Source organism: Varanus komodoensis, unplaced genomic scaffold (assembly GCF_004798865.1).
Source record: "Varanus komodoensis strain SLA01 unplaced genomic scaffold, ASM479886v1 scaffold31, whole genome shotgun sequence".
In the NCBI taxonomy this organism is placed as follows: Eukaryota; Metazoa; Chordata; class Lepidosauria; order Squamata; family Varanidae; genus Varanus; species Varanus komodoensis.
Genome location: NW_025335780.1, coordinates 10,643,951 through 10,658,692, shown reverse-complemented (window position 1 = coordinate 10,658,692; position 14,742 = coordinate 10,643,951).

The window sequence follows — 14,742 nt, the reverse complement described above, 5'->3', positions numbered from 1 at the left end:
GACTATGGATCCTGCCACTTTCAGACATCTTATACCCATTCTTCCTCCCACACTTTAAAATTATATAACAAGAAACCATACACTTACCCTCCCAACTCCAGAACCATTGTATTTTCAGACACAATTGTGCATTTGCAAGCAATGCTGGAATGGTAAATTTTGACGTGCATCTATTTATCAGGATGGCCCTCATAGTTACAGGATCAAGGTGAGGGCAGCAATGCCAGTAGCTTTGTTGATCCATATCAACAAACGGATCCTACCAGCTTTCCTCTCTACCTGGAACTTTTCTAAAGTTATTGGGCCTTAGTTGCCCATTCAAGACGATGCTTCCAGAAAGTTACAAATACAGCTCATAGTTATATAATGTGGTTATTTATTTTATTTATTTTTTTATTTATTAAAACATTTCTATGCCGCCTCGGGGCGGCTTACAACATTGAATACAAAATACATTAAAAGTTAAGAATATTCATTTCCATTCCCACCAGCTACTGGGAAGATTCCAGCTACGCTCAAAGGGAACGAGGAGGCCTGATTCCTGCCGTTACAGGTGCCAACACTGTCCCCATGAGTCCTGCCTTCACTGCCGTGTTGGTCCCGAAGCATCATCCTTTGGCGGCAACCTGAAGTAATCTGGCAGGAACTGCAAAGCTAATTTAAAGATCTGGGATCCAAATCAGGAGGAACCCAGATATTATTTTGGAATTATAGTCCCCTCGATGGTACGTTCTCTACTGCCATCTTTTTAGGGTTAGAGAGCTGTCTGTGACACAAGATTCAAATCATGCAGTTTTGCCCCAGACTGGGTTTGGGTGATAATTCCCAGGATTTTTGACTATTGACTATGCTGACTGTGAATGATGTGACTGTGAATCCCCAGTTATATTAGCTGTAATCTAATATAACTGGGGAGTACCAGTTGGAGAAGGTTGATCTAATTCTAACTTTCCCTTGGGAAAAATGATTACACACACATTAATCTGTAGCTGAATTATATTTAAAAGTAGTATGGCTGGGGAGATCACTCCAAAATGTACTTTGAAATAAAATGCGGACAGCCACATTCCCCACAGTATCATTGTCGCACTGTATCTGTATGGGGGCTGAGGGGCAAGTTCTGTACATGGTAGAGCTGCTGCTATATAATTCAATAAATACGCATAAGATGAAGGCAAAGTCTAGCATGACTACCTCTTGTGTGGAAATCTGACACTTCCTTATACTGAGTCCACCTGACCCAATAGGGTCTACTTTGATGGGGAGACATAATAGGGGCAGCAGAGGGGGGAGGGACAAATGCCCCATGGTGTGCGGTTTCTGGTCTGCTTCCCAGGGGTTGCACTGAGAGTTGGAAACTAAGAGCTGAGCGTATTCGACCCATGTCCTGCTTTAGACACATACACACAGTACTTGCTATGCAAGGGAAACACTCGTTCATAGTTTTCCTTGCAAAGGAAACCTTGGCGACAGTCACCTTGTTCAGTAAAACACATGGCATTTATTTACAAGGTATTAAGACAAAAGTAAAGAATAGGTACTATGGCACTTTGTGACAAAATTCAGAAATGGAGGAAGAAGCAAGTCATCAATGCTCCATTACTGTTTTCGGTTGGCAGAGGAAGCCTCTGCTGAGAGCATCCTCCTTTAATATTCCCCTTAAATACCCCATCAGTGTATCAAATTTAGTATTGATGTTTCCTGAAATCTAACTGGCTTCTATGCAGATGATACGAGGGGCGTTCAATGTATTCTCGGTATCGGCATGAAGAAAAAGGAATAATAAATTGAAATAATTTTTATTTTTCAATGTAATCCCTCATAACTTCAATACACTTATTACATCTAGGAATTAACTTTTCAATTCCCTGTAAAAAATACCCTTCCTCCTTGTCTAAAAAATGTGCATTAATTGCCGCCTTGAGCTCTTCATTGTTGAAAAATCACTTTCCGAGAAGATCTTTTTTTAAATTTAGGAGTAGGTAGTAGTCACTGGGGGCCAGGTCTGGGCTACAGGGTGGGTGGTTTATTTCTTCGAAACCACATTCTCTCACAGCAGCCTTTGAAACACGTGCCGTGTGAACGGGCGTGTTGTCATGAAGAGGCAACAGGCCTGCGGTCAGTTTTCCCCGCCTTTTTTCTTTAATTGCTTCTCTTAAATTATGCAGAGTGGTTGCGTAAGATGCTGTGTTTAGTTTTGTGTACCTTTTTTTGCGTACTCGATCAATAAAATTCCCTTTGAGTCCCAAAACACTGTGGCCATGATTTTTCCGGCCGATGGAGTGACTTTGAATCTCTTCAGAGGGTCAGAACCCTTTTCATGCCACTGCATGGACTCCTGCTTATTTTCAGGGTCATAGTGATGAACCCAAGTTTCATCTTCAGCAACAATTCAGTCAAAAATACTCAATGGATCTTCACCACAGAGCTCTAAAAACTCCCTACAGCACTCAACTCGCACTTGTTTCTGAGGTGCCATGAGCATTCGTGGCACCCATCTTGCACAGATCTTGAAAAGATTAAGATGGTCATGAAAAACAGTAAATATGGTACCAACAGATAGGTGTGTCATCTCTGCTATCATTTTGATTTTTATTTGAGCATCTTCCAATACAAGTTTCTCATTTTTTTTCACATTTTCTTTCGTAGTGGCAGTAACTGGCCCGCCCGAGTGAGGGTCGTCTTCAGTGCTTTCTGTGCCCCTTTTAAATTCACTTGACCACTTTTGAACAGTAGACAATGAAGGTGCAGAGTCCTGGTAAACGGCCACCATCTCTTCATGAATGATTTTTTGATTTTTCCTTGTTTTGTAAGGAACTTAATCACAATGCGGTGCTCGATTTTCTTCAACATTGTCGCATCAGTCATTATGGTCGTCTTTCACTGAGGATTACAAGGGAACTAATGATCACACTTATTTGAAATTTTGCATGTATACCCTCAGATAGTGTCATTAGCTAATGAAATAATTAAATTACCCACATCAATAGCAAATCAACCCGATATCGAGAATATATTGAACGCCCCTCATATTCTGGCCTTTTCCCCTCTAATCATACCTCCCACCTATATTTTTTATGGAAGTTTGACTCCTATATTTTTCCCCAAACCATGACTCCACGTTTAGATGCTGCCCTTTAGACAGTCCTCTAGAATATGACATGACCTGTTTGTCCTCTTCGCAACTATTCAGTAACTACCAAGTCAGCAAATGTCTAGCTCTTGCCCCTTGCTTGGTTTCTCTTTCTTTCTATCCTAGTTTGATTTCTTGGCAAAACCTTTGGTGTAGCTTTCTTATGAGGCATTATGATACGCCTTCTGAGCTACAGTATAATTATACACTAAATCTCAAGGCGCACAATCATGTTCAAATATTTCAGAATACTATCAAGCAATGAGATTAAAAAAGATAATGAGATATAATATAGTAAGTAACGCCAATCCCTGGTATATAATAGAGCAGAATAGTTGTAAAGTTCCCCTTTACCATGTGCCCTGCTTAGATAAAGGAAACATCTGTAAAAAGTAGTGATATAATTTTGAATTTCAATAGGCATGTGAGAAGATGCCACACAGAGTTGGGTATTTACCTGTTTTCCCCTGCAGAGGAGGGCAGGGTGTGTTCCAATAGAGCAAAGCTCAGGGAAGCAAGGTTCAATTTGGATGCCAGGAAGTATTTCATGACAGTCAGGACCCCGAGGGTGTGGAATGGACTTCCATGGGAGATGGTTGAAGCCCCATCTGTGAGGGTGTTCAAGGATAGGCTGGACATGCACATGGTAGACATGCCATGAGAGGAACTGAGTGGAGCTGGGGTCAGACTAGATGGCCCAGGAGACCCCTTCTGACTCGCTCTGTTTCTATGTTTCTAACTCCTTTATTCTGAACACAATCAAAGTGTGGAATATGGTAAAATAAATGCTTGAGTTTAGTTATATCCCCCTTAATCTTCTTCATTAAAAAAAACATTTTCTTTTGCTAGCCAAGATTCATTAAGGGTAAAACGCAATATTATAAATTACTAGAACACATTAAAATGAAAGTGTATGAGTTGGCATAAATTAAGACTATGATTGCAGCCAGCTCAATCCCAATGGTTTTGATATTGGCAGATTAAGAACTAATTCAGTCTAGGACAGTCTAAGAATGCAGGTATAGAAATATGAAAAATTAACTATGGGGATATTAAAAGGAAAATTTAGAAATGGAGAACTTTTAAAACTTTGGGAGACAATGACAGCATTAGGAATCAGTGAAGAAGAATGGAAAATAATGTTTATGATAATAATAGCCAAGTCAATTTGTATTAATTTAACAGAAACTAATTATAAACTGGTTTACTGCTGGTATATAATACATCATAGATTAAATAGAATATAGAAACATAGAAACAGAGCAAGTCAGAAGGGGCCTCCCGGGCCATCTGGTCTGACCTCCGGCACCAGCCGGCTCCGCTCACGACATGCCCACCATGTGTACGTCCAGCCTATCCTTGAACACCTGTACCGATGGGGCCTCAACGACCTCTCGTGGAAGCCCATTCCACACCCTCGGGGTCCTGACTGTCAGGAAGTGCTTCCTGGCATCCAAATGGAACCTTGGCTCCCTGAGCTTTGCTCCGTTGGAGCACGTCCTGCCTTCCTCTTCAGGGGAGAACAGGTCTCTACCCATCTCCATGGGACATCCCCTCACATACCTGTATGTCACCCCTCTGAGTCTCCTCTTCTCCAGGCTGAAGAGACCCAGTTCCCTCAGTCTCGCCTCATACGGCATCCCCTGCAAACCGGCCACCAACCTTGTGGCCCTACGCTGCACTGACTCCAACCTGGCTATATCCTTTCTGTAATGAGAGGCCCAAAACTGAGCACAATACTCCAGTTGTGGGCACACCAGAGTTGTATAGAGTGGTAGTAATACCTCTCTTGATCTAGAAGCCACACTTCTGGCTATATCTAGAAATGATAATTGTCCATGTTAGGAAGGCTATTGGTTGAATATGTACATTACTCATGTAATAGATGTGTCCAAAAGTACAGGCAATGCTGCCAGCATGCAATTGCTTTTTGGTCCCAGTAATAATAATTAGCTCTCTTCCAGTCTGAAATCCCAGAATTCAATCAGCCAATACTATCTGTGCTGTTAGCTGCATCATAATGGTTATTGTCCTAAACTAGAAAAATATGAAACAATCACAAATAAAAACCGGTTTATTAAAATCTGGCAAATTGCACAACTATTGAAAATTAGCGAGGTACTTAGAGTCAGAGATACTAAGCCAAAGATCCCCAAATTTATGGAGGGAAGGAAATCTTTATGCCACATTTTCTTTCTTAGGTGTGTGTGTGTGTGTGTATAGGTAGGTAGGTACATAGAAGATAGACAGACCGATAACAGAAGAGTGTTTATGCATGCATACATACATACGTGCATATATGCATGCATACGTGTGTGTGTGCGTGAGTGCGTGCGTGTGCTGACCTGCTTACAACATATCTCACATTAAAACTCACTGCTTTGCTGTGTGCATTTGTCAAAAGGTGGTTCCAGTAGACACCATTTCTCTTTTTAGTAATTTATCTATTTGAATGGTACATTAAAAAAAAAAAGCAGCAGCATAAGAGGTTTTTATGCACCTCTGAAAAGTGCTATGCAATGATTTTATGCTGCAAGGAAAACAGTGAATGATTAAAGCTTCTTGGATGACTTTTGTGTTTCTTGCATTGATTTCTGGTTGCTCATGAATAAGAGTATGTGAACAAGACACCTTACTCGCATTCTGCTAGGTTAAGATTCTTTGAGATTTATTTATTTATCCAGTATCCTGCCTTTCTAACCAAACCAGAACTCCTGCTGGCTTACATATATAACTAAAATTGAAATATTTCAAAATGAAAAATAACAAATACACAAACATATTATTCAAAAGAGCACTTACCTGGCAGACCCACTTACAGGCAAAAGGAATTCCTAAGCAAAGTGTTCTCCACCCATTGGGGGAAGATATTAAAGAAAGGACAAACCCGGGCTAACTTGAGAGGATGAGCCAGACTGGGAGCCCCCACTGAGAAGCCCTTCCTTGCCTCATCACACCTTTGAAGGCAGCAGTTTGAAAGAAGGGCCCTCAGGAAGACCTCAAGCACTGGGCAGACTTAGACTGTAGAATGTTGACTGATGCCAACCTGTATCGGCCTTATCGGGAATAAGCGGCACTCTGAATTCTATCCAGAATTAGACTAGTAGCAATAAAGCTGCTGTAAGAAGGGAATCGTGTGTTCCTGTAATCAGCCCCAGTTTAACTGCAGCATTTTGGACCAGCTGAAAGTTTCTGAACAGTTCAGATGTCTCCAGGAAGGAATGAAGTTGGCTCACTAGCATCAGGTATGCAAACACACTCCTTGCCACTCTCAAGACCCCCATCCAGCACAGGTGGAATCCCTTTTATCTGGTCCGCCTTTTGCCTCACCTAAAGCACTGATGTCTTGCCTGGCTTAAGCTTCAACTTGTTTGTACCCATCTAGTGAATTACCAACAACTAGAACAATTTCCTTGGACATAGATAGAAAAGAGAAACAGAGTTGGGTGTTATCACTGGTACTTGTGGTAATGAATCTCAGAATGCCAGACAATCCCTCTAGTAGTTTATTGTATGTGTTCAATAGCACTGGGAGTGAGATAGAGCCTCGAGGCACACCAGTTTAATGGCCATGGTCTCAAACATTTCCCTTTAGAAGGGCCAGAGCCTCTATATAAGAGTTGCTCCAAATACCATCTCAGACAGATGCCTCTGTAGGGTACCATGGTCAGTGGTACTAAAAGTCACTGTAAGGTCCAGGAGAATTAACTGGTACACCCGAAGGACCAAAGCAGTATCTATTCCATAACCAGGCCTGAAGCCATATTGAAATGTATTGAGATAACTTACCACCTTTTCTTCTTGTGTGTCAGAGTCTCTTACCATCTGAAAAAGCCCTTCTTGGATGCCTTGTATCCAGATAGGAAACTCAAGAGTGGCAAAGAAGTACACTTCTCCTTCACCAGCCCTTGTGCCACACAGTATTGTTTGTTTGTTTGTTTAATTTCATCTCTATGACTTCCATAACCTGAAGGTTCTCTGGGAAGCTTACAAAGTAGGATTTCAAAGGAGCTCTGATGTTTAACTGGGCTTTTCCCATGTTTTCTTCCAACACTGCTCCAGCTGATGTTCCACTTCACCAGCAGCACGCTGGAAAACTAGAGAGCTCTTTTAGATCCACTCTGTGGTAGAATTGTTTCAACCCCCCAGGCTATTCCAGAGGTCAACAAAGACACTACCTGTGGAGGTGACAGGAAAATCCTAAACAATGAGATCAAAGAGACTCCTGGGCAGACCATGTTAACTGCCCTAGTGCAGAAGCTCGGATACCCAGAAAAACTAACCCCACCCTGTGGCGAGCTGTTCATGACTCTAAAACTGAAGGAAGTTCCTCCACATCTGGATCACCTTCCTCCCACCCCAGAGAGATAACCGATCCAAAGTGTGGCCTGCCAAATACTGTGATTTCAGTACATTGTACTAAGACACTTAATTGCATCATACCAAAGAATGGGAGCTCTTTTGCAAGTTCACTGAATGCAAGGAGAAGGAAGCCAGATTGTGCTCAGTCTTGCCATCAACATATACAGCTGAACGTCTGAACAAAACCGAAGTGCATATAAATTGTTCATGCGGTTGGCGGGGTCTCCAATTTGCTTCTCCACCATGAAAAAGGAACCCTCATCTCAGTCACTCTCAGATGGGAAAGGAATTCAAGATATGACTGGAGGGAATGGCGCAAAAATAGGTATGGAAAAGCCTGCGAAATAAGTCTCAGCGTGTGCAGTGGGATTTAACTCCAAGAAAACAGACATAGGATTGCAGCCATGAACTCACTCCTTCCAATGTAAAAGCACTGAGACTGGCCCGGAAAGCAACAGGGCACGCTGCCGGAACAACCTGAACTAGATTAATTTCACCATAATGGTGTTTTGCATAGTAAGAGGAATGTGTGGCAATCTCTCATCCCAGTCAGCACAGATCATTGCCTATTCCACCTCTGACTAATATTCAAAATGGGAGCTAAGCTGGAACAGGAAGGGAAAACCATGATGGTCTTTGGTGACGCACCCAGTGGTAATTACGCAAACAGCACGTCAGACGTTCTGTCATCTGATCATTTCTATGCTTGTCCCCCACCCCACTCAATTCTGGCATTGCAGCATAGGATGATTGTCATTTCTGTATGGTTTTAATGTAGCTGTACTGTTATCTCTAACCAGTTGCAAGTAACATGCATATTAACTTGATAATTCAAAGCTTTAGATTTTATAAATCGTACTTTTAAACCATAAAATAAAATATGGCACAACAAGCAGTAACATTGTACAAAGTCCCTGTGGGATTTCTTGCAGTCTTCATTTACATCTTCGAAGAATGTAGGGCAACTTGTACACCGGTGGCCATTAAATCCTTCAGTAGTGAAATTGACTGAATTAAGCATCCCGTTTATGTATCATTAAGAAAGAGCTGCAAGGACCTAAAATTAGCAATAGGTAAACATTTATCCTGTGGTATTACAGGACTCAGAATTCCTGTTGCTGGGATTTATCAAAAGCAAGCAACCAAGCAAAGTATTCTCTCCCCCCTCCCTCCCCCCATGTTTAAGATTTAAGGATGGCAAGCATGGAAAGCATGATGCTATGGCGTTGGGGACCTCCACCTATCCAAAGCAGTGCTAGCCAGGTCAGGCAAGGCAGGGGGAACCATGGTGGTAATATCAATTATATGAGCCCCTCACTCCATCTGGCTGGATAACAGGCCATGAGCAGGAATTGTGAGGCCACCAAGGAAGCCACCAACATGAACTTGGGAGAGCTGAATGGAGCTCTCGTGCACAGCACATTCCGGAGGGCTCTCGTTCATAGGATTGCCATGGGTCAAAGCTGACTTGATGGCACATCACAACAGCAACAGCATGTGTGGGATTCTGTAGATTTGTATCTCTCTTTTCCCTCCTTGCCCAATATCCTGCCCCTCTTTGACCTCCCTGAGTACTTCTAAGGTTGCTGTCCCAAGCACAGGATAGCAGCTGTCATGGTGTTTCCCCAGTGACTACAAAGAACTTGGGGATTGGTTCAATATCAGATCCTGCTTCCGGGGATCATGGAAACACAAATAAGCTCAGAAGAGGGAATTCGCCATAGGGTCCACAGGGTCCACCCAGGGCTGCTCTGATGTGCCATCATATCAGCTTCGACCTCTAGGTCCTCTAGGATTGCTCTGTAAGTCACTCTGGCAATGTAAGCTTCGCAGCCTGATAGGCAGGAGAGTTTAAAATGTAGGCGACAAAGAGCCACGAAAATGAGTTGTTTGAATGCGAAGCCAAATGCCTACGTAAGTTTGCTTCTGCCACATTCTGCCATGGAATGAACTGTTCTAAAGTCTCAGGGATCTCCTGACAATCAAATAGTTTTAGGCATCGCAATTACGCTAGAAATAATCATAGGCCAGTCTCTGCTTGAGTCGGAAGCCCAGTGGGTTGAGTCAATGATGTTTCCCCAGCTCTAGTTCCCTTCAATATTTAAATTATTTGGAGACCGTGGCTCCACGGGGACTGGTGGCCATGCAGAAGCATTTCATGCATTGATCTATTTAAATATTTATGCCTTGTTGATTTAGATGTATTTATTTAAAAGATTTGTAGCCCATTTTCCGGCTGCACTGTCTTCGTGATGTAGCATCTAAAATTGCAAGAACATGAAATTATAATCATACAGAAAGGGAGCCGCCGCAGCAGACTGGAACAACGTGTTCCACTTCCACATCCGCTTTTTGCACCAGCAGTGACGAAGCTGCATGTATTCGCCTAGGGAGGGAGTTCTGAAGGTGTGCCACGACTCTGAGATCACTGTCCACACTACCTGCCAGACTAATGGCTCTTGCTGGTGGACCAAAGAACAGTGTAATGGCAAGCCATGGCTGATCGTGAGGTGGCAGCATAACTTCCAGTCTTTGGGATTCAACCATTAACGCCAGGTGTCAGCCATTTACCAGTCATGGCTGGTGATCTCCTGCTTCCTTGAGGCCTGTTGAGAGTCCTCACCTCCTTAACCAAAGAGGGAGCCAGCATCTCCCAAAGGCCTTGGATGCCTGATTCCCGCAAGGCTGGCCCCTGGTGTTTCCAGAATTTTGTCCATGCCTAATTTAACCCTTCTCCTGCCTTCTGAAGCCTGGAGACCAAATTCATGTTACAAACAGCTTATCCATTAGTCATGCTTGTCCCTTGCTCATGCTGTCTGGGGCTGATGGAAAATGGAATTAAAAAACACCTAGAGGGCAACAGGTTCCCCACTTCTGCATTACAAGGGGTAAATTCCAAAAGACTGCAGTGAGAGATCTGGCACTATCAAATGGCATCTGTTCCTTTTAACCTCTGCCAATTCTGTCCCAGAGTCCCCAGAATCAATGTTCATTCTGCTTTGTTTCAACCAGCTGACCTCAAAAGATCAGAGTGTAATGTACTGATCTGAAACTGTCAATAAACATGCCAGTTGGGGGAACAAGGAATAACGCTATGTGAGCAAATATTACTAGATTGTGTGCCCTCTTTGTGCACTTTTTAGTATGGAATTGCAAGAATAGGTCTTTCCTTCAGACAATATATTAATTTGCATTAATTAGAGCAAGCAATTCAGCTGGAAGCCACTTTAAGTTACCTCTGTCCTACACTCACGATCCATGTGTGGTAGAGGGAGAAACCGTTGCTGTAATTCTTCTATTCCTCGCCCAAATAAAATGGAATGACAGAACTGGAGCCAAGACACTGTTTTAGTGAATCATAGAACAAACCCTCTTATGCAGCCCCATGGTCAGGTCTGCATCCTGATGGGGACCCCTGCGCTTACTCTAGAGTAAAAATTAGCTAAAAACTAAAACTCCTAGGCACACTGCTAAAGTCATATTCGTTATGGTCCCTGGAGTGGACAGGTAAAAGAGATCCTTTGCTGAGTATTTTCTTGGTAACATCAACAGGGAGGGAAAACAGCATTAACCACTTGGAACATGTATTTATGGTCCACATTTCACTTTGCACCTTCAGTCTAACACAGCCTGGAACCTTGGCCTTGTCACAGCGCCACCACCCAAGACCAGTCTGCAGCGTGACTCTCTAGTGAGAACATGTTTCATGCCCCTTCTCTGGCAGATGGCGCATTGGTGAGCATTACAAGTGGGATGTTTTTCAGTTGCAATGTCCCACTTTGGAACTCCCTATCTCAGGGCTCCTTCCTCCTTGGTTTGAGGAATCTTGTCCCTATTATTTTTCTCATTTATGAATTCAGTTTGACTTTGTTTTTTCTTGACTGTAGTTTTTAAATTTGTTGTTGTTTGGTGTTTGCTTGTTGTTTGAATTCTAAGTTGCCTTGGAAGCCCGTGAGTGGGGTACAAGCTGAGCAAGGAAATTCAGAAAGGAACACACTAAATCCATTGTCTCTTAACTAAATATCACTTTTGCCTTTGTTGCAGTTTCACATATTAAATTACTAGGCAGTACCTGGAGTAGGGTTGAAGTTTTCCTCCATTCTTACCTGGCCTAAATTTCTTGTTGGGAGTAACTTCCAGGCTCTTTCAATTATCTTAAGGATTGGTTTTCTTAGAGAGCTCAGCTCAGCAGGAGTTGCAGAGAATTGCTACTGATGCTAATCTGAATAGACCCAGTGAGGGATGGACAGCTCTGACTGGTCTGGGTTTTTTTGGATTCTTATATTTTCAGTCTTAAGGAAAATCCTCTTGAACCTTTTCCTGTCCAATATTCAGGTTGTCCTGAACTTTTATTTTTCTCACTAAAGTTTACATGAAAATTCATAAACATTTTTGTGCATGCTTGAAAATACATATATGTATATTTTCCTTAATATGCAGATATTTTCAAGCAATAACCACAATATAATGCACGGTTAATAGAGCATGTTTGACCTTGTTTTCCCTAATATGTCTTTCTGATGCATTTTTAATTAACTGAGGAATTCTACCACAAAATCCAGAGAAGTGCAAATTCAAAGGGTAACCGAACTGAGCGTTGGTTCACATTGTGCTTTGAACATCCACATTTCTAAATGAATTCCCCTCCCTGCCACATCCTCGACTCATCAGCAGAGTCCAAGCCCAGTTTTCATGCTTGGTCACATGGGAGCAGCTTCCTCCATCTAAAGCCTCCAAATGCTTTGGACCTAACTTCCATCAGTCCAAGCCAGCATGGCTGTAGCAGAGCAAAGAGATGGAATCCAGAAACAAGCTGTTAATATATCAAGTGTTTAGTTGCTGAGCAGCTATTTAATTCTCTTTAGATCTTTGAGGGCCATCAGATTTATGCTGCCATTAAAATTCCCTCAGTGTGTCAGACAGCCTCCTGTCTTAAGCTAATCAGAACACAATACACAGCGGGGGCACTGCACGGAGGAAGGAACGGAATATGGCATTTTGACGCTACTTTCTTAACTAGGGCCTTTCCGTTGAAACTGATGTCTGAGTCTATTGGTGATTCTTCAAGTCATACAGCATTGCAGTAATCCTTTTAATACATCTGCTGCTTTTGGTCCTAGTGGTTATACTGCACACATTTAAGCTGCTGCTTTCGGGGCTGGTTCCTGCAGATGATATTTGGGTAAATGGATTATGCTGTGATGTGCATTGTGAGAACCAGCACTTCATAAATACTCCCCTGGCATGACTGTGGCATTCTTTGGAATCATCTCAGTTGCAAAGATCCCTGCAGGATCGTGTCATTCCTGAGGCTCGAGTTTGTATAATGTATTTGCTCACAGCCTTTTCCATGCAAATGGATTTAGGGAAGCACCTTTTTGCTCTGGCCCATCACTGTCCTCCATACATTCAGTGAAAGGTCTGAACAGATCCTGCGCACATAGGTTGCAGACCAGTCCCTTTCTGAGAACCTGAGGACCTTGAAAACCGCTATGTCATAATTTTCTTTTATTTGTATCCTGCCTGCCCATTAAAAGAAAATGCCTGAGTTGGCTATCAACATAATTAAAAAAAGCATTAAGGAAATCAATAAAAACAACAGCAGATAATACAAAAGAGTAAAGACAGCAGATCTACTTTTCATCATCTGATAACCAAAGGAATTTTAAATCATCAACAGTTCAGTAGGACAGAATTCTTCACATGCTAATAGAAAGCTACAAAAGGGGAACAACTTGATGACCTCTCAACCAAGGGCCAAAGACCTCTTCCAAGCCTATGGGAAGTTCCTCTGATGCATTCCAATCAACACAATTCAAACGCTGATGGAGTGCAAAGAGTCTCCCTCGCAGACGTCAATCAGTAGACCGCAGGGAAGGAAAGATGTTCGTCTCAGTTTGGGTTTGATCAGACTTTATCCAATTCATACTTCCCAGAAGCAAATGCAAACATGAATGCAGTTTGGGGCTGGAAGCAGAGCTGGATACAAATGGCACTCAAACTCTCCCGCCCTATTTGTGGGCAGAGAAGTTGGGGGAACCATTTAATTGAATTTCTTGAGAATTTCTTGAGAATTCTTAAACAGCTTTTTACAGGTAGGGTACCTCATTGGCAGTCGTCATAGCACAGTTCCTTTTTTTGCCAAGATTGTTGAGGTTTTCTGGTGAACCCAGTGCTGTACCGAAATCTGCTCATGCGTTTCCTGAATTTTTTCCTTCCCCATCAAAGAGGTTTCCATTTCTCTGCCTCACTCTCAGGGGTTTGGCTACCTACTCTTCCTGTGTCCTATGGAAGGAATTACATTTTCCCCTAGCCTATACTTGAAGTACAGGAGGTCAAGGAGAGATGATTGGATAGTGAAACATATGACATGCACATACACTTTTAGAACCCTGTACCCAGCTTATGAAAACTTGACAATTCTCTCTGAATTTCTTTTGAAATTTTATTTTCTATCAAACTAAATGAGAATGGAATCTGATGCACGGATGCCGCAATAGACCAATTTTCTAAAGTTATGTGCAGGTCATTTTTTGAATTATTGTTTTTCATAATGTTATGCAAATTTAGCTGTAGAAAAATGTGAACAATAAAACAAGCAACCAAAAATGAACATTTCCTCCATAGACTAAATCAGGAAAATACGCATTTTTCTGAGATCTGCCTAGATGAACATGTTCAAGCATGGAGAATCATCTGAGTTCAAATTTGGAAAAGCTGTGTATGCAGGCATTCATGCAAAATCCAATTTCATCAAGAAGCAGAATGAAGCATGCCTGACAATCCATGAAAAGTGGACTGAGAAATAGACCTCACAATCTCTATACGTCCTACTCTGAAGCTTCTGGCTACACAAGCAGCTGCCCAAGTTCCGAATCATTCCCGAGCGTCTTTTTATTTTGTCCTCTCCTGCTTTCTGCCAGCTGCTCGCACTCACTAGCAACCAGATCATGGTCATGTTTACTCAGAAGTAAATTCTGCTGATTCTCAAGTAAATTATACATTCTCAAGGAAGAGTGCACAGAAATGCTGCCTTGAAGCATTAAGGCTGCTTAGAAGGGAGAAAGATTGAACTAACCAGTGGATTTTCAATTGCACTGACTTGTCCTACCAGGCTTTCCACCCCATTCTTTATCATCGTCTCAACCTCCAGTCCTCACTCACGACAGAAGACTGTTGCTGTGGCTGCAGCTGCTTTGCGCTCTCTCTCTCTCTCTCTCTCTCTCTCTCTCTCTCTCTCTCTCTCT